At 38.8% G+C, this 27563-nt stretch overlaps 1 long non-coding RNA gene across 2 annotated transcripts in view; it reads right to left on the bottom strand.

Annotated features, from left to right (window-relative positions):
* Nucleotides 1-1636: 1636 nt before the first annotated feature.
* The window catches only part of LOC109498550, a 528643-nt gene continuing 502716 nt past the window's right edge, over nt 1637-27563 (bottom strand). For both annotated transcript variants that reach the window (XR_006595729.1, XR_006595727.1), the window contains exon 10: nt 1637-5314. This is a non-coding gene — a long non-coding RNA (uncharacterized LOC109498550). The remainder of the gene's footprint in view (nt 5315-27563) is intronic.

Raw genomic sequence — 27563 nt, 5'->3', positions numbered from 1 at the left:
AATGCCCTGTAAGATCCTAAGTCTTCAACCCCATCGCCTCCCACTCACCCCCTTACTCAAATACAATGAATGGTCCTCCTTGGTGTTCCTCAAACAAGTTGTTTTTCTCTCTTCCCAGAGACCTTTGGCCCTAGAAGTCCTCAAGCCTCACTTTGTCGCTTCATTCTTATCTCTGCACAAATATTCCAACCTCAGAGTCTTTTTCTCATGCCTTACTCTGTCTCCTTACCTGGCTTTAGTTTTCTTCTTAGCACTTAATACATTATATCGTGCCTTGATAGTTTCATTATACTTATCTCCTGTCTGTCTACCCACTACACTATTAACAGTTGGGCCTTTTTTTTTTTGCCTAGTGGATAGTTTTTATCCCTAACATTAAAAAAAAAATTGTTTAAATGTATTTACATGAACCGTGAGATCATGACCTGAGCTGAAACTAAGAGTCGGACGTCTCACTGAAGTGAGCCACCCACGTGCCCCTATCCCTAACCTTTAGAATGGTGCCTAGGACATATTGAGTGTTCCGTACACATTTGTTAAGAGAAGGAAGAGATTGGAGTTCGCACACTAAGCAGGTCAATGGCGGTGTGGGGGCCTGGGGAGGCTGGTCACTCAGCATGCTGGTCTTGGGAGCAGCGCACAGGACTCTCCCAGACAGTGGGAGGCAGCTAAGAGGGGCGTCCTTGAGGCCTGCCTGGCTTGGTCATGTGACAGACGGCAGGACACCAGTGCTTGACTCTGACATTGGGAATCTGCCTGCATAGCAGTGATGCCAGCTTCCCTGGGAGCTAAAGACTGGAGGCTTTCCTGGGCCTCTGTGTCACAGGAGTCCTGGTGCTGCCCAAAGCAAAGCAGGGCACCACAGCCAGTGAATGATGCTGGACTCCTCACAGCTCATGGCAAGTGGGTGCTCAGAGATGAATTAAGGTAGAGAAATAAACAAATGTGGCATTTATTGCCTCTTGGAACCAGGGATCATAAATTCACGAATCATAAATTCAAACCCCAGCTAAGAGTTTTTGAATCCGATGCTTGCTTTCACTTAGAAAGGAAACCATGGTGGCAAATGGAAACGATGCCAAAACAATAATCAACTGGAGATTTACCGACTTGAATTTTTATTTCAAAACCTTGGGGTGATGCTATATGGATTTAGCACATAGATGCACCTCAATGGTTAAAAACTTGTGTTTCATGGTCACATGGCCTGTGTTTGCAGCCCAGTGCTACCGCCACTTGCAAGATGTGGTAAACTCATCGCAAGGAGGCTCAATGATGTTCTTAAGGCCTCAGAACTTAGCGTCTGTCTCCCTCCACGTGACACGCTAGCCATCCCTCTTCTCTGTGCCTTGGTTTTCCTTTCTCTAAAATGGGCACAGTGATAGCGTCACTTCAAAAGGCTGCAAAGTAGATTAAACCAGGTAATGTGTAAAGTCCTTAGCACAGTGGCTAATCAAAACTGGCTATGGTTTATTCGTGGCATCAACTAGATAACTAATTAAATGCGCTCAAGCAAGCCTGTATATATATATATATATATATATATATATATATATATATACAGCAAGCCTGTATTATATATATATAATACATCCCCTGAGATGTTGAGGGGACAGAACCAGTTATCCCACATATCTCAGTGCAGAAATTGTAGCACATCTCTTCCTTCTTTTAATCTTGCTCTGTTCTTAACTTTATTCCAAGGTCATCAAGGTGACACATGCAAGTTGTAGATACTTAGGTTCTGATGCACACATACACACTGAATGTTGAATAGATATTTATGAGAAAAATCTAAGTCCCAAGAAATAGTGTCTGTATCTGATGAAATCATCTCCTTTCTAGGATGATACTTTAATAAACTTGACCTTCCTCTCATGCCAGCTGAGATTACTGAGCCACACAGAAAGTGCATGATAGGAGATAGTCACACACAAGTTTTTTATTTGCCTTGTATTTTTTTTTTTTTGGCTGAGATATAAAATGCAATTTTTAGAGTGGACCACTCCAAAAACCAGTTGAAAATGGAGAACTGTTCATTTTGTATGTGGTTTTTTTTTTTTATAAACTAAATGGATCTCTTATTATCTCCATACCAAAGGCTCAACACAATGGAATTAATACGATGGCTTCAGAATGGTTGGGACCCCCACGACTATTTTCTATATAAATAGAAATAAAAACAGAATCATCTTAACATTTTGAAGCCCCACCCATTCTGTAAGGATTGCCTCCTGCATGCTTAGAGACAGTAGGTTTCAGCCCAGTCCTGAGCCTGTGGGTCAGGTGCCCTGGGGACACCCCCTTCAGGCTGTCCCCAATGGCCTGAGGAGATTGTATTCATTTATCAAGGCCCCTTCCTGGAATCGGATCTGCTCTATAAAGACACCAACAGGCACACAATAAGGCACACAGGATATTTAGAGGAGGAATCATCTTTCCAAAACTCTGGAACATTCAGAAGATGAAGGATATCCTTGCCCACCTGCCAATGGAATTCTTACATCCCTCTGTGACCATTAAACTGGCATTTCATGCCAAGGAAAGCATCTTAAACAGATAATTCTCTTCACTGCTGCCTGGTGCAAGTGGGGCACTTAGAAAACTCAGGACCCATCGATTTCAGTTATTCCTGAGAGTCTCCACAGTGCTTTGCTGCCCCATGAGGGTCACTGAACGAGCAGTTTTTAATGACACAATAATTTATTGAAATGGATGAATTGGTGTGGGAAGGACTGAGTCTGAGATGTAATCACTATTTTTAAGTCCCTCTACGTGCCAGTCATTATGGAAGCATTTTCATAATTACTTCATAAAGTCAGTGCTGTTATTTCTATTTTTACATTTATTTACCTATTTAATTTTTGGAGGGGGAGAGAGAGAGAGAGCGTGCGTGAGCAGGGGAGGGGCAGAGGGAGAGGGAGAAAGAATCTGAAGCAGGCTGTACTCTCAGCCCACAGCCCAACGTGGGGCTGGATGTCATCATGGTGAGATCAAAATCTGAGCAGAAATCAAGAGTTGACTGAGTCACCCAGGCACCCCTGTCATTTTTTTTTTGCGTGTAAGGAAACTGAAGCTCAAATTGTTGTCTGAAATGCGATGTCAGCACACATGTCTAGTGGGGATTTGAATTCATGTCTATACCTCAAGATCAGCATACCTACCTTTAAACCCCTTGGAGGATCATGGTGGCATCCCAGGAAAGCAGCTCTAAGGAACTGATTTTGAAGGTGAGGAAGAATATGACATTTTATTTTAGAAATCTCTGGCCTTGTAAAGGGCAGGAAAGTCAGTGGAGATACTCAATATGATGATTTTTCCCAGAACTGAGACGCAGCTGATTTTGTGCTGAGTTAACCCTTCTTTGTAATATATGTTTTTTTTTTTAGTGCAAAATGTTTTTTCCCCTCATTTTTTAACTTCAGCATCGACAAACTCGAACTGTTGGAAACTACCCTTAAATTTAGGCTGGTAGTCTAATAGTCTTCTAGAATTCATATTATTGCAAGAAGTCAAGTCAAATGCAAGCAAGAGGCTCTGCTGCCAGTGGGGTGGGGAGGGGGCGGGAGGGGCGGGAGGGTGGCTCTGGCCGACGGTCTCCTCTAGGACTGCTGGCAGCAGCCTTGCTGAACTGTCACAAACAAACAGGACTCTTCGCGCCTGGCCATTTCTCCTCTTCTGTCTAGATTTTGCCTCTCACCAGAAGCTTTGGAATCCATTGAAGAATGACACAAAGAAAGGGCTCAGTGTGGGTTACAGAGTCTGATTTCTCAAGTTACTGATTTGATATTAGCTGCCATTAAACATCAGTCAGTAGTCACATGCGGTGACCTGTCCCATACTTTCAGTGATGGGCTTCTTCAGACTGGTTTCTGAACTTCTCTTACGTTTGACTGAATTGGTCCTGTAAGACTATGAAAAGCTTACACGGAAAAGCTCACATAAGTAAAGGAGGAATTATATGGCCTGGGTGCTTACTTATGTTTCTAGAACATTCTTACTCTAAGGGCTTAGGGACATGGACTTGAGGCAAGGTTAGCATTTGGATCTTGCTGCCACCCCTTGTTGGCTTAACCTGGACAAGTTACTTAAACTTCTATATCTCACTTTCCCTAGTAATGAAGTAGAGATAATGACACCTACTTCATGTAGTTGTTCAAAAGATTGAGACATAGTGCACAGAAAGCATCAAAACCATGCCTGGCACACAGTGAATGGTAGCCATTCTCATTAAGTATGTGCCATCATCCTGATATATACTTCAGCGCGGGACCAAAGCACTTGAATTCAAGAGCCGAGTAACATTATGGACATTTTCATAGGAAATATAAAAGCAATTTCTCTTTCTTCAAACCTTGTTTTTCTTTATTAGTATTATATTTTATCGAAAGTTATAACCATAGTTTTTGAATACAAGTCTGAACTCTCCTTCTCAGCTTGGACACGGAGAAATCTTGTTTTTCAAAATTTTTCTACATTTCTTTGAGCCTTTCATCCAAGTACTTTGCCAGCTGTGTGTGGGAGTCTGCAAAAAATTACTATTAACAGTTTGACACAGGATTCAGAAGGACTTTGTTAGGAAAGAAAGGTTGGCATTTTTGTGGTGGGGCCAGGCTAGAATTTTAAGTGACCCTAGCTATGAAGCACATGGATGGAGGAATTCTAGACAATTTTTTTTCTCACTCATAGAAAGAGTTTGGTATCGACAATCCCATAAAATGGGGGAATGGTTTAAATACCTGGTAAATTCCCACAAAATGCTTTTAACAGCTAAGACAGCACTGCAGATTCAATTTCAGGGTGAGATCTTATTCATATCATACGTTTACAAGATCAGAGATGATAACTGAGTTAAAAATTGATAACTTGGTCCAGATGTTGGTGAATATATCCTGAGAAATGTGGAAATCACCAGCAGGCTCGCAGCCCACGCTCCTAAGTGCCTCATAGCAGGGGCCGAGCATGGTGCTACCAAAAGTTGTCCTGGACAACTGATGTCACAAATAGAAAGTCCCCAACATGGTGTGATTCCTCGGGGGTTAAAACCCCCTTGCTTATCTGTTTGTGCAGCTTCTTAATGCCTAGAGTTTCAGTCTGAGAATGTCTTTGATTGCAGTTCCATGCGTTCTGTTAAAAGAAAAGCCTGGTCCCAGCTACGGGCATCTTTGACCTCCATGGTGCCAAGCTTCCGGTCTTCATGTTTCTCAGGCTTAAAAGATTTGACAAAACTGCTGCTTCCTCCTTCAGTATTCCCTTCTTGCGGCTTCTCTGACTTCACTTTCTCTCTTCTCTCTTTTTTTAGATCTGCAAACATCTGGGAGAGGACACCAGTGGTTATTATATTGTAGCAGCTTTGACTGGAGTAACAGGTGGGGCTGAAAAGATGGAAAGAGGCCCTCCCACGGTTTGCTCTAGCCCAGACTTCACTGAGCTCCAGACCCATTTACCCAGTTAAGCACATGTTCTCCCCCCCACCCCAACCTGAACTTCCTCCAAAATCTCCTGCCTTGATAAATGGTACCCAGATCTTCAAGGTACAAAACGTAGTCAACACCCTTCACATACTTCTCTTTATTTCTTCATTTGAATTGATCCCCACTCCCACCTCCTGGTGATCTCTTTTCCACAGCTACTACTATAGTCTAAACCACTGTCGTCTCTCTCTTACTTTGACTAAAGGAATAGCCACCCCACATTTGTTTTTGATTTCTTCAAATCTATTCTCTGCTGTGAATTGGAAGGAACATTTAAAAATGAAAGCATAAGCACGTAATTCTCTTGTTAAATCCTTTTATGGGCTTCCCATTGCTCTTGGGATGAAGCCCAAACTCCTTAAAAGTGGCAGCTACAAATGGCATGAACCTCGTCCTCTGTCTTGCTCACCATGGTCCACCTGTTCCCTTCCTTGTCAAATGACACAGGCTCCTTCTTCCTCTCTTCCGGCACAGATTCTTGCAGTAAATATATCACTTTTGTGAGGTGGTTTGGAACAAAAGGCAGATTGATGGAGATGTTTGGAATTTAGGAAGAAGGGATGTGGAGAATTCATGGGGCAACTAGAGGGAGAGGAAGGTACTTAAGAAAGCGACAACTGAGGTCTACAGTTTTATCCAGGGTCCTTGCTTCGTTATTTACTTAACAAACAGTTTTATCAGTTAAACAGCACTTAGTTTGTGCAAAGCACTGTCCCAAGGGCTTTGAAACCATTAATTCATTTATTTAATCACTGCTGTGTTTCAGAACAGAGCTGTGTTCCAGATTCTTGTTCCGTAATGTTGCCCCACTTACCAGGCGAAGTGCTACACCTCTATGGAAGTCTGGGGGTTGAGAACAATGAGTGGTTTAAAGCTTGACATGAAACTATTACACATTGTGCACTTCTGGACAGAACTGCCTTCGAATACCCCTTGCCTTTTCATTTCGTCTTTTCATTAATTCTCTCAATGTTTAATGCGTATCTTCTTTATGTTAGAGCTTTGCTACCATTGGGATGTGCTGCCAGGACCTCAGCTTCTCTATCTACACCCGACCTTTCTTTCCCTTGTTGGCACTCTCTGCCGCTTGTCTCTCCTCATTTGGGATAAAGCTGTTCACGGCTACCTAAATTACCTTGCAATTAAAAACACACTTCATCTATTCCAGATTCCTTACCTTGAAACAAAAGACTCTTTCCCTGGGAGTGAAAATCTAACCTCCTTTCACATGTTTTCTACCTGCAGCCATGTAAAAAGTCCAGCGGGAGCCTCCCGTGATACACGGCTTTTCTTTCCCTGCCCTGTCTTTGCATTTCCCCTCCTGCTACTTGCAAAGCTCTTGCCTCTTCTCTTGCCCTAGAGACTCCACTCGTTCTTCAACACCCAGATCACATGTTGCATTGTATTAGGAAACTGATTTTGCAGAGATGGATACTATCTCCTCTGAACCCCCACATCACTTTGTGCATATGTCTGTTTTCTCAATACTATTGCATCTTACATCTTGTGAACTCCTGATTCAACTCTGAGTGTCTCAAGTTCACAAATCGTATCTTCTCCACTTTCCTTGTATCAGCACTTTGGCAAAGACTATCACCATCAAAACAACAGATACAAAATATCTAAGAATAAACCCCAATTAAATAAATACTCAGACACTATATGAGGAGAATGTTAATACTTCACTAAAAGACATGAAGTAAGCTCTAAACAAACAGAAAGCTGTATCCTGTTTTTGTATAGAAAACCAGAATCCCTACTGACAGTTTCCCTCAAATCAATTAACTCATTCATACCTCAACTTAAATAAGAACAGACTCTTTTTTTTTTTTTACCTTGGCAACAATTCATATAAAATAATCAGCATGTGAAAACATCTTGAAATCTTCTGATGTAGAAAAGTAATTAGCAGGAAGTCCTTTTTATAGGTTTAAAAAGTGTTAGGGAGTATTAAAATCATTGTTATTACTGCATAAATAGATCAAGGAAACTGAAAGTAAGTTAGAAATAGACTCGTAAATATAATAAAAAAATTGGGAAAGAGGATAGTTAAAACAATTGAGGTTCTGACAGATTATTCACAAATTCTTTTGGGCCATTTGACTAGACCTTTTGAAAAAGATGAAGCTGAATCATTACTAGAAACTTTATTCTCAAGTAAACACCAGAAATGCAAGCTTTTAAATATAAAAAGAGAAATTCTAAAAGCACCAGAAGAAATAACTTTATTTTTTAAAAACTTTGGAGTGGAAAAGACTTGTTCAAAGTCAAAAACTGAGAGGGAAAAAGTCTCAAGTTAGACTGCATAAAAAAGTAGAACTTTTGCACTGCAGGGAAATTTCACAATGTCATAAGAAAAATGACAACTATGGAAAATATATGCAAAACATAAAATGTATGCCAGACAAATGTCATATTGCCTTGCCACACAGAGTTCTCACAATAGAAAATGAATAAAGACTTGAAGCAACGTTTCACAGAAAAATATTGCAAATAGCAAATAGCCAGCCATATGGTAAGATGCTAAAATTCACTCATAACCACATATGCAAATTCAAATAAACAATGAAACACCATTTTTTTCCTATCTTGGAGGAAACGCTAAAATGTTTCATAATATCCACTGTTGGCTACAATAAACAAGGGCTCTCCAATCGTGTTGAAGGACAATTTGAAAATATTAAGATTTCTTGTGATCTTGAATCCCAAAGGAATTTATTTAACCATTTTGCTTAAGTGCAAAGATGTTCATCAATGCCCAAATCCAGAAAACACACCAATGTTTATCAATCGGAAAAGTATTAATAATATCCACACAATGTGCTATTTTTGCAGCTGATTAGAAATGAGATTTAGCTACTTAAATGGAAAGTTGATCAATACATTAGTTCATAAGAAAATTATAAAACACAAATCTTCGTGTAAATAAAAGTGTCATTTACATATAACGTATGCATATTTCTTTGGCCATGTAGACATGAAACTGTTGATACAGTTAAATGTGAGGAATAACAACTGAGTGGGAAGGGAGATGGCAAGAGACAGTATTACTTCCAACTCTTCTGTGTTGTTTGAATCAATTTTATAACCGTAATCAAGATTTTCTTTCATAGATTTTTTTTTTTCCCAAAAAGGGCAACTATTCTTACCCCTGTCACTTTAGACTGAGACAATTATTCAGGAATAACTTATTTGTTCCGAGATACCATGTGTCTTCCTGGAAAATGATGGATCCAGAAATTGAAATATTCGTGCTCACTGATGGTGACAAATCCCTTCTGGGGTTAATTCCTGTATTTGTAGTTCTTCTGACAGGAATATTGAAATCGGTACGTGCATGTCACAGCTAGGATGTTTTTGGCATAAGCAGAGGCTCTTGCTGCCACAGTAAAGAAAGGATGGACGCCTCTGCAGGAGGGGCAGCAGTCTGACCATGAACCACTCTGTTTTGGCATTGCATGCATCATACTTTTCCCCTAGTCCTTTGCTTTCTGCAGAAAGGGTTGGCAGAAAAATAGATTTCACAGTATTGTTTCCTCTGTTGATTCCTAGTAAAGTAAGAGGGGAAATGTTGCCTTTCTATGTGGTCTAACTGCTGAACCTGGTAGTTCGGTTCCTAACGGTGTAACTACAGGTACCACTAACTAGGCGAGTGACTTTTCTGATAACCGTGCACAATTCTGCACCCAGTTCGGATGTGTAGGGCTTTCGCCACCCCCCACCCCCACGCCACCAAGTGAGTCTATGGCAGCAGCTGGGTGTTTTACCACTCAGCCCAATTCGGATATTACCTACCCTGAGACAGCATCAGATTCCACAGGTTTAGGGCTCAGTCCTACAAGACTGCTTCCCTCACAACTGGCTATAAATCCAAGGATCTCACAATCCCCACTTTGGGTTCCATTAATTTGTTAGAGCGGCTCACAGAGCTCAGGGAAACATTCTACTTACTAGATGACTGCATTATTATAAAAGGATATAACTCAGGGACAGCCAGATGGGAGAGATGTGTAGGACAAGGTATGCGGAAGTGGCATAGAGCTTCTAAATCCTCTGAAAGTTCCCAACCTCTCATCTCCCGGTTGACTCCCAGCCCTCATCCTTTTGGGTTTTCCAAAAGTTACCTCATTAACATTAAAAAAGACACCTTAATTGCTCTTATCACTTAGAAAATTTGAAGGGTTTTAGGAGCTTGGTGTCGGAACAGGGTGGAGAACCAAGTATATATTTCTTATTAGAAGTCACAATATCCCACCTTGTTTGGTGAGAATTTTGGAAGGTCTGAGAGTAGCAAATACAAACGAGAAAACAAAAACAAAATGTATGGGAGGGTGTGCCCTTCCTGTTATCCTTTCATTCTCCAGGAGCACTGGTTTCAGTCCACTCTGCTTATTTAAGTCAAAGAGCAGAACTCAAGCATCCAACCTTATAGGAGGAAGACTGGGGTAAGCACCAATCATTTCTAGCCACATTTTCTATTTTGAGCTGCACATCATTAACTAGATTGTAATTGTTCCCAAGTTGTGGTGATCTTAAAAAAAAAACAAAAAACAAAACATAATTTCTTAAAGCTGAATTTAGCAATAACATGTGTGCAAAGAGTGTTGTAATGGTGATAGTTAAAATTTGTAGGAATTGGTGCACTTTTTTCTCTTTTTTAAAAATTATCATTGAGGGGCGCCTGGGTGGCTCTGTCCGTGAAGCATCTGACTTCGGCTCAGGTCATGATCTCACCATTCATGGGTTCCGGCCCCACATTGGGCTCTGTGCTGACAGCTCAGAGCCTGGAGCCTGCTTCGGATTCTGTGTCTCACTCTCTCTGCCCTTCCCCTGCTCATGCTCTCTCTCTCTCTCTCTCTCTCTCTCTCAAAAGTAAAATAAACATGAAAAAAATTAAAAAAAAATAAAAATTATCGTTCAAAAACTTTTTTATATATAAGGAAAGCCACCAACTCATTTTTCGAAGGTACTAACTCACTGATTTCAATATAAATCCACTAAAAAATTATCTTAGCTACTTACCCAGAAAAGAAATTTTAATAGCAGAGCACAGAGAAGCTGTTTCTCTTACTTCTCAAAATAGAATTTAGCTAATTTTATAGAATTTGGATTTTAATTCTATTTTAAAAATGTCATGCTCATTGAAAAGAATTCAAAGCATACCCAAAATTCTAGGGTGAAAAGTTAGCATCTCTCTTTACTCTTTGCTTTACTTCCCAGAGTTAAGATCAGTTGCTACGTTCTTAAATATCTTTGTGACAGATTGGGTTTCTTTGCTAAGATTTTCTATTTCTCATCAGTTTCAAATGAATCTGTCGTCTCTTGTTGCAGCATTTTTGTGAAGGTTGCTTTCAAATCTTTGTCACATCTTCCCGGTCTCTGATTCCTCTTGGTGTTGGCATCAATGGATTGTCTTGGCTTGGTGTGATGGGTCACTTTTAATTGTCTCTTCAACACTCTGACCATTATGTTAGGAGACTCTAAGTCGTATTGAACATCTCTTATTTTAGAGGGCAGTCACCTCCCTAGAATCAGCACTTAAGTCCTGGCTGTAGGTGTTGGGAATCTCCCCCTCTCCCCAAAAGACAAAGGCTGCTGGTGAAGAGACTCTTAGTGGAGTTGGATCTCTTTTGCCACCTCTGCCCGATCTCTCTGCCCGGATCTCTTTTGCCCCACTCACCTGGTCTCTTGGTGAGGGAGGGCAGTCTCTGACCTGCAGGAACAAAGAGGCTTCTCAGCAAGGCTGCTTCTGTGGCTCCCCATTGTTGGTGTCACCAGGCCACCCAGTTTCTCTAGGTGGTGGAGGGGAGTCTCGGGCCCGATGAGATCATTTCCCTTGCCGACTGATATTCACTGTGGGTCTTGATCTTTCCCTCTTGCATACGTTGTTTGCCTGGTGTTGTTGACAGGACTCCTGTTAGATCCAGGGGAGGAATGAGTCAAGTTGGCCTGCCCTCTTTAGCTAGATGGGAAATCCAGTGTGCAGGACCGGGGTCACCTTTTGCTGTCGGGTGGAGGGTTGGAAGATGTTGCCACTGTTTTTCCTTCAGTCTTGGGAACACTAACCAGTTTGCCTTCCTCTATCCATCATTCAAGAGTTCTCCTCATGTTGCCTCTTGCATTATTTTCAGGGTTTATCATTGTACTTGGCGAAGAGAAGCTGGAAGGAATGCATCTTACACCCGCTTGTCCAGAGTAGGAATCTCTATCTGCCAGTGTGTACGTCTCCTCCACTAAACTCAGACAGCTGAAGCATAAGGGCCATGTGGTACTTTGTGTGTTTGGTGTTTCATTCAGTTTCTGACTCAAAGCAGGCACTTGCGAAAGAAGTGCAAATGAATTAGTGCACAGAATCTGATCTAACTCTCCACTATTGTGAAGAGGACTTTTCTGCACTATGTTACTTAGCCGTGACCACAAAGCCAGATTAGGGCTCTGCTCGGTAACATGAAGATGGGACTTTCGTCTCTGTGCTAGGATAGCTGACTTCATGTCTTTTAGTGTCCACTGCCTGAACCTAAAAGTTGTCAGAAAAGGAGATCAGAGATGCTTCATGCCACCATGTCAGAAGCATCAGAGAACATCTGAACGGGCAGAGCTTTCTCAAAGGATGTCAGAAAATGTTCTATATACAGCTATACTGCACAAGGCCTCTGCTAAGAAGAGATGAAAAGAGAAATTTCACTCCTCTGATACCAAGTGAGCCTTTGAAACAAGCATCTAGCAGAGCTGAATTTAGTTGGTTATTGCCACGGTTTAATGGAATTTGGAGCAGAAAAGTAAATGTCAGTTAAGATTGTTTAATGGTCGTAATAATACCTCCCCCTTTTTGAGTGGTTCCGGGTGCGAAGCCCTGAGCTAGCCACATTACTTACATAAATAATAAACTTCACAAACCCCCATTCTGTAGATGGAAAAGTTACGCATTAGAGAACTTGTGTTAGGTAAAGTCATAGCAGTTGCAAACACTAGAGTAAGGATTCAGTCTCAGGGCTGCCTGACTGCAAAGCCACCATCCTTTTGTGTGTGGTATGCCTCTCACAGAACACAAAATTGCTAAAGGAAAGCACGAAAGTGTAATGCATGACAAAATAAAATTTCACGAAAAAAGTTTTTTTCCCTCATTTATCCAAAAATGTCAGAGTAATAGCTTAGTTAATATTATAGGATGTTTTGCTGCCACTATAGTAACAACTGCCTTTTAACAAAATAATGCATTGTTATTAGCTCATTGAGCTATAATGGAGAACATTGTTTCCAAAGGCAATGATGTCTTACAATACGTGACTTCTGCCCTGCCCCCTGCTGTGTTATTTTCTTTCCTCTGAGCTGACAAAGGCATTCGACAAAATGAGGAAATAGCGGAGGGCACAGCTGAATCAAATTTTGAAACAAACAGCCAAAGATAAGTGTGTCACATGAGAGCAGCTCTTAATTGTTCTATGATAATTCACTCAAAATATAATGATGTTGTTAGAAAGAATGAACTAGTTTCTTGCGGATTAAGAGAAAATCATTTGTAGGAGATGAAAGGGCATCTAGCATTTGAATAGACAGAGAAAAGAACTGCAAGAACATGAAATTACTTTTTTGCCCGATAAGACATTTATCTGTGTTTCTCTATCCTCATGCTAAATGAGGTCTAGAAGATAGGGTCCTTTGAAAGCAGAAATGGTATTAGGTTGGAATTCTGTTCCAGGCACTCAGAAGACAGACATAAATAAGCTCTGCAGTGAGGCTGGTTACTAATGAGAAGACCTCTTCTGCAAAAATGGTCTTGACTAGCTTTCTTTTTTTGCCGAAAACCGCCCAGAGCCCGTTACTCAGAGCTGAGGCTACATTCTATGTATGCAAGGAGATAAGATGTACAAGGAGCCTCCCTTCACTGGGAGAGTTTGGAATCCAGGGTGTACTGGCCCAAATCACGCTTCTAGTGCTCATGCAGATTTCAAAGCAGATGATCATGGTGGTCATTCTCCTTTGAAGACGATCTTACCAAGTCATTCATATGTTTTGAACAATTCATCCTCCTGCTAGAGGATTACTTCATATTATTTCATACTATTATATAAAATAGACTCTGCATTCAACTTATACATGAGCTTCCTGACCTGCTCTTTTTGTTGCACCCCTCTGATATATGGAACCTATCCTCCAATATGGAACCTTTGCCACATCTTAATGATGACCCCTCCCACTCTTAGAGTGTATAATCAGTCGGTGATGCATTAAATGGGAAGGGAAAGAACCTGAGCTCTTTGCACGAAACAGTATAAGTGGGCTTTTGAGTGATTTCGAAGGTGGTAAGTGGAAATTCCTGGGCACTTTTTGGAATGAATTTCTTAAGAGACTTTTTGCAATAGAGACAGTTCCTGACTTACAATATTTTGACTTACAATTTTTCAACTTTACAATGGTGCAAAAGCCATATGCATGCAGTAGAAATCATACTTTGAATTTTGATTTTTTCCTGGGCTGGTGATATGTAGTACAATACTTTCCTGATGTTGGGCAGCAGCTGGGAGCCACCGCTCCCCCTCAACCACACAATCACGGGGGTAAACAACTGATACACTTACAAGCATTCTGTACCCATACAACCACTCTGCGTTTCAACTTCAGTACAGTATTCAGTAAATTACATGAGATACTCAACACTTTATTCTGAAATAGGCTTTATGTTAGGTGATAGTGCTCACCTGTAGGCTAGTGTAAGTGTCGGGAACACATTTAAGTAGGCTGGACTAAGTTATGATGTTTGGTAGGTTAGGTGTATTAAATGCATTTTCCACTTACACTATTTTCAACTTAGTATGAGTTTATCAGGATGTAACCCCATCGCAAGTCGAGAAAGATCTGTAAATCCTTTTAATGAGAATTCTCCACGAAATATGCATCTATCCAGCATAATGCACAGGGAGTTGGTGCTGGAGGACTGAAAGTGGAGGGATTAGGTTCCAAGTGGTAAAACACATGGCTGGTTCTAAAGAATGCACCTGCTTGATAAAACCAAATCATGCATAAATTATGATAAAATATTTACATGTTTAATATGCAGGTGTCTAGACTCTTGAGGAAGTTAGAAACTTCATGAATGAGCAGCGAGGAACAAACACCCATAAAAAAAGGAGTAGCTCTGGAGTCAAATGCCCAAACCAACAACAGAATGAAGAAGGGAGATATTAGGACCAATGTCAAGGAGTGAAGGTGATTCTGACATTCAACATAAACTGGAACCCTCAGAGGGACTCAAGTAACTTTAGGGAGAAATAAGTGTAAATTCTTTCCAGAAGAAAACATTCTGAAATTAGTTTCTTAGGAATTCATGAAAAAAGTTCAACTAAATATGAACATAGATCTAAAAATTACATAATGTTCAAGAAAATAATTTACCATATGTGAGAGTCAAAAAATGCAACAAAAATATTTAGGTCCACACACTTCATATTTTGGAATTACTACGTAAAAATATAAAGTAGTGGTGTACGAAATGTTTAAGAAGTAAAATACATACAAAAGTAATCAAGAAAAAGGGAAAAGGGCTATTTAGATGATTTGGGTCAACTATTCTGGAAAGGAGAAGCAGTAAAGGAGGACGTGTGGGTGGGTGTGTGCGTGTAAGTTTGTATGTCACTCAGCGTAAAGGAATGAGAGAACCAAAAGCAGCCAAGGATTCCGGGGCCAACGTCCAGGTGAAGGGTGAAGCCAACAAAAGTAGAAGAAGATGTACCACACAGACAGTCACCAAAAGAAAGTTGGTATAGCTATCAGGAAGCATTACTAAAGAAAGACATTCACAACGCTAAAAATTCGGGAAGATATCATTATACATAATTTGTATCAACCTCAAAATATACATGACCTCAAAATATTTGGAACAAACATTGACAGAACTAAAATGAGAAATGGACAAATTCAAAATGATAATGGGACGTTTTTCAAACAAGTCTTTAAATAATAGTTGAAGAACAACTAAGTAAAAAATTAAAATTTGAACTACTCATTGATATAGACCTAACCACACACACACACCTTCTACCTAATAACTGCACATTACATTTTCCAAGGATAAATGTGGCAATTAAAAAGATCTATCATACACTTCCTCAAAAATCATGCTTCAATAAATATCAAAGAATTGAAACAGTATAGGCTGTCTTCTCTAAGAATGATATAATTAATCTAGAAATCTGAAAAAAAAAAGATCTATTTGAAAAATCCTCACACATTGAAAACTGACAAATATACTTCTAAGTTACTCATGGTCATGAACAGAATCAATGGCAAAGAGGAAATATTTTTAACTGAATTGAAAATAAAATACTGCTTTCAAAACTTGTAGCTTTCTGTTAAAATATGCTTACAGAAAAACATGCATTCTTAAAAATGCATATACCAGATAAGATGAAAGTCAGTTATCTAAATCTTTATCACAAGAATTGGAACCAGAAAGGCAAATAAAGTGACATGAAAGTAGAATAGAAGAAACACTCTAAAGGTTAGTAAATAAAGAAATATAAAAAGATTAATAAATTGATATATGTTTGGTGAGATTGAATAAGAAAGAAAAGAGAGAAAACAAAAATAATCAATGTCAGAAATTAAAAAGGAAACATTAAATAAATTAGAAAAGTCCAACAAGAAATTGGTAAAGAAATAATCCAATATATCCAGTAAAATAGGCATATTTATAGAATGATACAACTTACCAAAACATCCATAAAAATAGAAAATCTTTATAATTCTACACTTGTTAAATATACATCCAATTTAAAATTTCCCCAAAAGATAACTGTTAGCTAGTCTAGATGCCTCCAATAGAGACTCATACCAAAGAGTAAAATAGGAAATAATAATTTTGTTCTCCCTGAAAATAAAAAAAAAAAACCAGAGGGGCAAACACTTCAACTTAATATTTGAAATCAAAGTAAGCAGCATATAGGAAACAAGCCTAATAGAAATTTATAAGGAAACATTAATGATTGAAATAAAAAAAATGTAATGAATGGATTCAACAACACAAACATAAATGAGGAAATAATTAATAAACTGAAATATAGATGTAAGGAAATTACCTAGGCTGCGACACAGAAAAACAAAAAGATGGAAGGTATGAACATGATAATATGGGGTCTGGAAGATTGAATGGGACAGTCTAACAAATATATCCCATCACTGTCCCAGAAGAAGAAATAGAATGAAGAAGGTGCAACATTCAGAAAATTATTGGCTGATAATTTGCCAGAGCTGAAGAACAGTACAGATTCTGACACAGAGAGCAACACATATTCAAAGCAGGATAATTAAAAAATGAAAATAGACCTAATAAATCTGTAGAAAGTCTGGTGGTAGCAGGAGGAAGTAGCCAGAAAGAACAAATTAGTTACAAAGAATGACATTTTGTCACCAGACTTCTAAACAGAAAAATTGGAAGTCAGATGATAGCAGAATTATCAAAGTGTTCATAAGAAATAGCTGTCAATTAGAATTGAATATCCAGCAAACTTGTCTTTCAAAAGAAAAGAAAAGGGTTGATATGAATATATTTTCATATAAAGAAAATCTGGGTGTATTTACCACTAATCAGCTTCCCTAAAAAAATAATCCCACCACGAAAATGCAAAACAGAATTGTGAGAAAAGAAATTGGTCTAAGTATGCTGTTTAGCTATCTAATGCTGAGTAACAAAGAAGCCCAAAACTTAGTGGCTTAAAACAACAATAACCATTATTCATCTCTTATAGTTTCTGTGGATAAGGAATTTGGGAGTAACTTGGATAGATGGTTCTGGTCTAGGGTCTCTCATGCGGTTGTCATCCTATGTTAACTGGGATTGCCATCATACATCAGCTGGGGTTGCAGTCCTGTGAAGGCATAACTGAAAAATACACTTTTTTTTTGTAACTTATTTATTTTGAGAGAGAGAGAGAGAGAGAGAGAGAGAGAACAATGGGGGAGGGGCAGAGAGAGAGAGAGGGGGAGACACAGAATCCGAAGCAGCCTGCATGCTCTGAGCTGTCAGCATAGAGCTGGACGTGGGGCTCAAACTCACAGACCAGGAGATCATGACCTGAGCTGAAGTCGGATGCTCAACCGACTAAGCCACCCAGGTGCCCCAGAGGATACACTTCTAAGGTGCTCACTTGCACGGCTCACAAGTTGGTGCAGGTACCAAATATCTATAACAGTTCTTGGGTGTCCTCATAGAATGGTGGTCAGATTCTCCCAGAACGAGTGATACAAGACACCAAGGTAGAAGTGAAATAACTAAGGTGCCATTATGACTTAGCCTACGCCACACCCTACTGTTTATAGTGTATTCTGTTAGTCATATTGGTCAGTCATGATTCAATGTGAGAAGAATTATACAAACATATACACATGTAGTTACAGCCAAACACTGTCTGCATAACATAACAATAATGATGTGCCAATTTTGAAAAGAAAAGCAAAATTAAAGGATGAAATGCTCACTGGAAGAGACATGATCAGAGTTAAATTGTTCTAACTCTTAATTTTTCAGGAAGAGAGCAAAATAATTTATAGTTTTGTGCCCATGGCAATACTGTGATGGTAACCCATTAAAAAATCAGAATAGATTATGTAAATTATGAATTGTATAGAAAAACAGAGAAGCCAAAAAATTAATCATAGAAAATATAAGGAAGATTTAAGAAGCATGCAAAAGTGGGTCAATTAGAAAGCATAGTGAAATAAGGTAGAAATCAGTTCTGGTGTATCAGTAACACGTTAAATACAAGAAGAATAAATTTGCTGGTGAAAAGACAGAGATTGCTAGTTTGGATAAAATAAATCAAATCAAACTATAGAAAACACAAATACGATATAAAGGCATAGATATTTTATTTTATTTTATTTTATTTTATTTTATTTTATTTTATTATTTTTAAAGACAGCCTACTGCTCTGACAGTAGCACCACTTACTTCTTTTTAAAAACTGTTTTTTAAATGTTTATTTGTTTTTGAGAAATAGAGAGAGTGGGTGGGGGGGGAGTACAAGCAGGAGAAGGGCAGAGAGAGAGGGAGACACAGAATCTGAAGCAGGCTCCAGGCTCTGAGCTGTCAGCACAGAGCCTGACATGAGGCTCAAACCCACAAACCACGAGATCATGACCTGAGCCAAAGTTGGACGCTTAACCAACTGAGCCACCCGGTGCCCCAAGGCATAGAAATTTTAAAACCAATGGTTGGAAAAATGTATGTGAAGTTGTCAGTAAGATATAAAGCCAACAAATAAAAAATGTGTGGTTACATTAATATCAAAATTATCAAAATATCAAGAGTAACACAGAATATATCTTTTAAAACTGTGAAAAAAGCAAAATTTGTTTATTTTTATATGTACTCATTTGGTGCAAAAAATCCCAAAACTATTTACTATTAAAGATGGCTGAATAGAGAAGAATGCCATATTCACATAAGGGAAATTCAGGATCATCAAGATGTCCATCCTTCACAGTTTAATTCTACTGGTTCAGGGAAACTACAGTCAAAATCCGAACAGGTTTTATTTTTGAATATCAACAAACAGATTCTAATATCTCTTTGGAATGGAAAAACTGAAATATAGTCTGGAGTTTTTTGAAAAAGAATAATAACATGCGAATATCCCCTTTCATATTCAGACTCATTATAGAGCCATCATATTGCCCCAGGAAGAGACATGCTGTCTAACTGACCCTAAAAGAGAGACTAGAAACAGTCTGTGATATATTGAAATTATATACGACACTTATATATTGTAAACCACCAGGGAAAAATAGACTAAACAATAAATGGGGCCAGGACATTTGTTTATCCCTATGGAAAAAAGCAAAATTGGATTCCTACCTTGTACCATGTACTAAAATAAATTCAAGATGGATTAAAGACTCAAATATGAAAGGCAAAACTATAAAGCATGTGAAGAAAATATATGGGTGGCTATTTTAAGATTTTGTAATAGGGAAGAATTTTTTAACTAAGATTCCAAAAGCAATAACACAGCAAAGAAACAACATCAAGGAAAATACCGATGTTATTTTTTTTAATAAAAATGACATCTATTTGGTAAGACATCATTGAAGTGAAACAACAAAACTGAGAGAAGATATTTGCAGCATGTATAGCTGATTAATTATATCAGTATCCAGAATATATACTTTGTATTGACTGGGAAATGTTAAAAATTCTAAAAATTGTAAGCACTGCTAAGGATGAGGAGCAAGAGAGTACCCAACAATACAGCATCCACTCTAGGTATATATCCAAAGAAATGCTTCTCACGTGCACTAGGAGGCAAGTGCAAGAACACTCTTATAATATCCAAAACTATTTTGGGCGCGAACACAAATGTGCATGCTTACCATTATTGATGAAATTGTGTGACATCCCCCACCCAAGAGCAACCAGATTCATATACTGAAGCCTTAACTCCCAGAACCTCTAATGTGATTATATTTAGAAATAGGGACTTTAAAAGGTAATTAAGTTAAAATGAGGCTATTAGGGTGGCCCCTAATCCAATATAATGTATCCTCATCAGAAGAGGACATTAGGATGCACAGAGACACCAGGGGTACATGTACACAGAGAAAAGGCCATATGAGGACACAGTGAGAAGGTGGCCATCTGCAAGTCAAGGAGAAAGGGCTCCAGAGAAACCAAACCTAACGACCCCTTGACCTTGGACTTAAAGCCTCCAGAACCGTGAGAAAATAAATTTCTGCTATTGAAGCCACCCAGGCTGAGGTATTTTGTTACGGGAGCCCTAGCAAACTGGTACACTTACCCCCTTCATAAAGGCAAAAAATGGAACCACCCCAAATACCCACTAGCAGAAACCTGGACTTTCTCTCTGAGGTACAGCCTTCAATACAAGTCAGTACGAGGGAAGTTCGTGCCCTGTGTTTTACTATTCCAGGTCCCACAGATCCAGGAAAGAGAATCCGATTCCACTCCTGGAGCACAGGCAATGGCTATTCTCATTTGGGTTAGCGACAAGAGTTTGAAACAAAGAGTCACCTTGAGGTCCACTGTATTATAAAATGGTCGCCCACCTCTAATCACTGCTCTTAGAGAAAGTGAGTGTTTTTCTACTCCTAAAAGCCAAATGGCCCTCTGAAAAATACTCTGGAAACCCTTTCCCTCCCCTTGTTGTCCTTTCTCCACCTCATCTTGGTTTAGGTATCTTGAATTTCCAGAAGCGGGAAGGAAGATGAGAATCAGGATCGTGTGTGTAGAAAAGTCAGATTTTAAACCCTGTGCTGTAGTGGAGTTTATTTTCATCTACTTTATGTCCTTACTACCGTTGATGAATGTGGGCCTCTAGGCAGGCAAGCAAGACTTGAATGTTAGATTCTAGTGGTCTGTCTCACAGGAATTTGGAGGCTAGGTAATATTACAGAAGGGCCATCAATCAAAATTTATAAGATTTGGTACTGGGGACTTTCATCTAATAAAGAACCAGTAAAGGTAGAATTCGCCATAGATGAGGCAGCAATGAATTAATTTATCTGAGCTATTCTTTTCTATTACCTTAATCCTACATAGTTAATACATGTTTGCACTCCTTAATTAAGGAGATAAGTTCTGAGAACTAAGTTTAGTAAAAACAATAGATCAGAAACTATTAATTGGGGTTAGACATGTTACAAGTAAAAAATAAAAAAAAATACTCAAATCTATTTAACTCACTTTTCTACCAGAAGTTATATTTTGTGTTTCCATTATAGATAATAAAAATTGCCTCAGCTAGAGTTTGACAAGAGAGCCAAATATTTCCATAAACACAACTCCTCCCAGAATTAAACATTTAAAAGTAAACAAGAGGCATTCTTCCTTTTTGTAACAATACCTAAACTTCATAAGAATAATCTTTAATTTTCTATGTAGAGGAACTGACTCTGTGTTTACAGTGTGTTATCTGTATTCATTAAACCAATATAATTTTTTTTTTTTAGCTCTAGTTATATGGGAGGCACAATTTCTGGTGCTGGGGATTTAAAAATTAAACAAAGTCTGTGCCAGCAAGTTTCTCACTGGGATGATAGAAAAGTGAGTAGTCGTCGTCATCTAGTTCAGTCTGATCAAGTCAAGCAAAATTCTGTCACTAATAACTGGGTTTCGATTAGTGAGCAATTCACAGATGAGGTGTGTTTCAGTTGTCTTAGAAATAATTAGGGATTTATCAAGTGGGTGGCAGAATGGGGCTCATAGCTGTATAGGGGAGCCTTTAAGAGGGTAGAGCATTCTAAGCAGAAGGAGCTATATGGTTATTTCACAAGAAGAATTAATTACATTTCATTACACAAAGAAAGATCCAGTCCTGAAAATATACTTACACTGACAGTCAAAAAATAAAAATAACAGTTAATCCATTCGGCGCCTGGGGGAACTTGATCCTTCCTTAACTTGCACTGACCTCAAAACAATCAGAGACTTGGCTTTTTTTTTTTTTTTTTTTTGTCTGTGACGGTGCCAGTCTTATTTACTTGGTTCCAATTCTAAGTAATCTATGCTTACCGTCTCTATATGTTGTGCAAATTCTAGACATTTTCATTCTCAGCACAGATCTTAGAATTTCTACGAATTATGCAGGACAGTTTTAAAATTCTCCAAAACTTTTAGAACTTCTCAAGAGAGGCAATAAAATAAATTGAATTTTCCAGCATCCTAGAGACATTCATGTGTCAAAAGTACCCCCTTATAGCCCAAGGTTATACATCATAACTCCTCAGATTTCACCACAGTTTATTACAGTGAAAAAAACACCCACATGGCCCTGAGTGCATATTCAATTTACGAGTATCAAAGGAAGACAGATTTAGATACATTAAAATGTGGTTTCTATGTTTATAATGATATGCAGCCACATAAAAAAATAATGTACAGAACACCTTGTCCTACAAAGCAGCTGTCGGTAAGTCTTTGACTAGAAATTGTCCCAGTTTGGGAACATTAGATTAGACGTGAACGTAAATTAAAGATAGTATTAATTCATTTGAAAGAATGGAACATTTAAGAAGGCTGTTTTTACCCGTGGAAACAAAGATGGAGAACTGTCAAATAATTGTGAGTTGCTCAGAATTCTGCCTGCCTTCCAGACATTGAATTGGGAACAGATGTCTGGCCACACAGAGAAAATGATATTAGTAAATGTTTCTTTAAACAAAACACACGATGGCAAAAATGATTTTCTAGTGGACTCCCAGTCAATGGAGAAGAAATGTTTAGATAAGGTGAAAAATATGTCATGCTATTCATATTTCAGAAGAGGAAATCAGCAGAGCGCCTGGTGGCTCAGTCGGTTAAGGGGCCAACTTTGGCCTAGGTCATGATCTCAAGGTTCATGGTTAGAAGCCCTGTGTCAGGCTCTGTGCTGACAGCTCAGAGCCTGGAGCCAGCTGTGGATTCTGTGTCTCCCTCTCTCTCTGCCCTTTCCCTGCTCACAGTCTGTCTCTCTTTGTCTCTCAAAAAATGAATAAAAACGTTGAAAATTTTTCAAAAAAAGAAGTAGAAACTAGCAATTTAGAGTCATTTTTCCGGGATGCTTGAAAAAAAAACTTTGCATTTCACTTATAATTTATTTTTTTGCGAACATTTTGATGAACAACAAGAAATGGTTGATGAAAAGATTAGACACTTGAAAGAAGGCTTAGATTTCATCCTTTTTAGTTTGGTTTCAAACCTTAGTATGTTTACTTTTGGTTGGTTAGAAGCACCAAAACAGACTTTTACTTAAAAAATTAAGCAATTAAATAGTATGTGGTTCCAAAAGAGGGGGATATTAGTATTTATAAGAAAATGAAATGAGTCATTTTACTTTATATTTATATTGATTATTTGCATTTGTCTTAAATGCCTGATATTAGAACAGATTCATTTTACTCACTCTGCATTTGTAATCAAAATTTTTGTGGCAATTTGATATATAAGTGTTTGGTTAGGTATCTGGAATTGTCTTTCAAGGAAGATGACTATTTTTCTTGAACGCTAAAATGTGAATAAAGAAATATATCTTACTGCATTGTGCCACAGCTCCATATGCAATACTTTTGACACGGTTGGTTCCCAGTAAATGGTTCTTGATTTTATTGGAGACCTAGGACTCCAGAGAGGGGTAAGGTAAGTTTAGTAGTTACCACCAGGGGGCAGCAGAGGCTGTAGGATCTGGAGACCTGGACTTTGTTCTACCAGATAAAGATGGGTAGTCTTGCTCACTTCCTCCATTTTTGCTGGGTTGAGGTCCTCAGCTGGGACTGCACAAAAGAATGGTCTAAGGAGTTCTGAATCATAATCTTTGCGGGGTGGCTGGGGCATGTGTAGTTTCTAAATGCTACTGGTTATTCTCACGCATAGAAACAGGTAAGAAGAGAGAAAGAAGGGTAGAAATTTTCCTCAAGATGAGGTCCTTTCCCATGGGTGGCCCTTAGGGAACTGTGAAAATATGCTTATCTGGGGATATTTGGTTCATACTCTCTAGTCACATGATAGGAAAAAGGGTGAAACAGCCTGGACTATTTTCCTGAGGTCCCCTAAGGACTCATATTCTAACTTGTAGGGAATATCCACTAAGTTGAAGTTCATTAGACTTGCCTCTGCTGTAAGTTGGTCCACAAAGACCTCTGATTAGTCTCTTTTTCTCTGACTGTCTAATTGAAGTTGTTCCCATGCTTTTAACTTAAGTCAGTGATTTCAGTATTCACTCAAACAAGAAAATGTTTCTCTCTTAACTAAGCTCTTAGTATTTGCACTAAAGTCATTAGTTATGGTTAGAACACAGTTCGGATTCTATCTCGGATATACAGGAATTTTAGGGGTGGGTGGGTGGAGTCTCCTGCAAATTACCACTTCTCTCATGCTTGGCTCAAAGGGGGGTAACATTTTCTTTTAGTCTTCCAAAATTAACGGTAAAAAATGATCTTTCCATTGGTATCTTAGAACTGAATCCACAGTTCCTAAACAAGAGTTGAAATCACAAAGGGGAAATAAGCCTAGGCATTTTATGATGCTCGATAATATTTCTTACAAGATAGGGTTGATTTTCCAGGATCACAAACTTTATTTTATCCAAGATAGATCCCAAGAACAAAGGAGATGAGGAGCAGTTTCCCTCTCTCTCTCTCTCCCTCCCTTAATCAATTAGTCCTTCCAACTCAGTTTGGAGTATTGCAACTGTCCCAATTAGGTTAAGGGTTTTGAATTTTATTCTGAGTGTGTTTAGAAGCCTTTGGAAGGTTTTAACCAAGCAGGAATAGGTTCAATTTGTGTGTGAAAGAAAGGAATCAGACTGCTCTTTGATGAACATATGGTAAGAAGATAAAAGGAAAAGTAAGATCAATTAGGAAACTAAATGACACTCTCACAGATAGATGATGTTGCTTACCTGGACCATGTAAATAGTGAGGGAGTAAACTTTTTTAGAATACACTTTGAAGACCCTCAATGAACTGGGTCAATTTCTGTATGGAAAGGTAGGCCGAGCCAGGGAGGCATGGTTGGAAAGGAATGGCTGGAAAATCTATCTTTTTTTTTTCTCTCAGTGCCCTTGCATACGTCTCCAAATCACTACTTGTGCTCATATCTTACTAAAGAAATGGGGTTGAGTGAGACTTAGCTGAGCCTGTCCTTCTCTATCGTATATTTTAAGGGGCTTAATGTGTTTTCTTTCACTCAAATGTATTTGCTGAGGAAATGACATATTAGAAAGAAAAACAGACAGACACATGTGACTTCACACTATATTATGCGGAGATAGGAAACCAGCACAGTGGGCAGGAGAGAGCACGCTGTGAAGTATTGCTAGAGGCGAGTACACACAGGGTATGGTTTCTTTTTGTTTTTGTTTTGTTTTGTTTTTTTAAACTAAGCATATTCATGCAGGTCCAGTCCTGGAATCAGTGTGTCTAGATGTCAAGTGTGAGGCATAGATGCACTTTGTTGAAACTTAGTCATCACTACATGTAAATTTTTCAGTTTTCCTTTAGTGTTCTGTTCCTTCCAGTGATGCTGTGACTTATTTCGTTTTGCCCTATGTGTGAGGGATTAAAAATATTGAAAAATGACCCCCATGAGAACACTGGCCTGGGAGCCTGTATTTCTGCTTGTGACAGATCAGCCGCTCTTACAAAATAGCTGGACAAGTCACTTATCCTCCCTGGAGAAGTGACCGTGATATGCGGAGTCTGACTCGATGACCTCCAAATGCCTTCCGGCTCTAATAAACTGGGACTCTTGTCTTTGAGGTCCAGATGAGAGTAATGTCCATTCTGGAAACCATCAATAGGCTGCCGGTTTTTGTTTTAAATGAACCAATTACGGCATACCAGCAGTCTCAGAGAAAGAGATATTTGAATTTTCAAGGCAAAGAGAAACATAATTATTATAGGCTATTGTTTCAATCTCATTAAACATATTTGCATTTATTTTTGGGTTGGTTGAATCCATGTTTTGGTGTTCCTTGGGATTATAATCATTTTCTTTTAGCCATCGTTTTTTTTTTTTGGAACACCATTTACGTATATCTTTATAGGCCGCCTGCCTGTTTTTCTTTCCTGAAAAATACATGAAGTTAATCAGAAGTATGTTGTGAAATCCCCTGAAATAAGAGCACCCATGCTCTCGCTGTTGTCCAGGAGGCATGGATTACAAAGCCCGATGGCTACATCTCATGATGCGGTGTGTTTTACAAAGATTTATTACTACATTGCACTGGGATAACAGCAATGTTCTTCAGATTTCTGATTTCTGTGTAATTCAATAATCTAATTCAATGCCAATACAGATTAAGGATATTATGTAGACAGTAGGCCAGTAAGAAGAATTTCTCCTAGATTGGAGTAGACAAAGTGAGCAAGATATATTGGTTTAGAGGGCAATAAAAAGTGGACGATGCGTGGTTTCCTTCATTAGTCCAGAATGAACAGACAATTTTGCTGTCTCTTTCTTGTTACAAAGCTTTATTGGTCATAAAATACAACAGGAGGCTTAATCTTAGGCACTGTGACAGCTCAGAAGAAGCGCCACCACAGTACATCCAAGGTATATAAAGAGTAGGATGTTGGATGAATGTTACCCCCTAGCATGCGAATTGAAAGCACAGACCAACTAACAGGCTGCTGGTTTTATTCTTCTTCATTTAGATAAACTTGAGAAGTTCCAGAATTTTAGAGAATTGATTTGGGATTCCCAGGTAGCCCATCCTAAGATCAAAAAAGACTGCCATTTCCATGTAGATATCTTGCTATTAATTTAGATGAAATATGTGAACATTGAAATGTTTAAATGGTTTCAACGTTAAACTGCTCATCTGTTCCTACCCTTTTATCCTGATTAGTCTAAATCACCCCAATTGCCAGTTGCCAGCTTTTGTTGTTTTTTTAGGGGCTGCTTTCACACTGACCATTTAGGTGCCCAAAGTTGATAGTGGGTTCCATAAAGGTTTTGCATGTGGAGCTGATTCCAGACTGAGCATAAGGAGTTAATGGGTTATTTAGTCTGAACATGGTTTCTGTGCAGGGTAAGATCGTACCTATGCCACACTCTTAGATTATTGTTAGGTTTTTGTTTCATTTGTCTTAACAATGCAAATGCATCTTGAAGTAGAGCTTAGCTGGGAAGTTATCCTCTGCCTTCAAAAATCGAAAGTGATTGGCATTTCTGTCCCCTACTCCTCATGCCCATCCTGCCCCAACCCCCCAATTCTGCTCTCCCCAGGGTCTCCCAAAGACGTATTTGATAACACGTGCACAGGAGAGAAGTACCATTCTGTAGAGTGAGAAATATAAACAGAAGCAGCAAAAACAACAGAAAACCATTAAAGATAACTCTTTCAGGCCTAAACAATTGCAATGAACCTGAGACTTTTCTGCAGTCTGTGTGTGGGTTCTGATACAAAGTAAGGGTAATTCTATTAAAGATGTGGCAAAACAGTGCGACATCGGCCCTGGCTTGGGACATGAAGGAAATGCATTCGACCAAGCAGAGAAATATGATGATAAAGAAAATCCTGCCAGGAGTCTACCAACTTTACTTAGAAGATTTTCAAATTAACATGAGAATCACACTCTGTCTTGAAACTTGAATAA

This window comes from Felis catus, chromosome A1 (assembly GCF_018350175.1).
Source record: "Felis catus isolate Fca126 chromosome A1, F.catus_Fca126_mat1.0, whole genome shotgun sequence".
NCBI classification, from domain to species: Eukaryota; Metazoa; Chordata; class Mammalia; order Carnivora; family Felidae; genus Felis; species Felis catus.
Note: the sequence above shows the minus strand (reverse complement) of the source record. Positions and strands in the feature narration are given on the sequence as shown.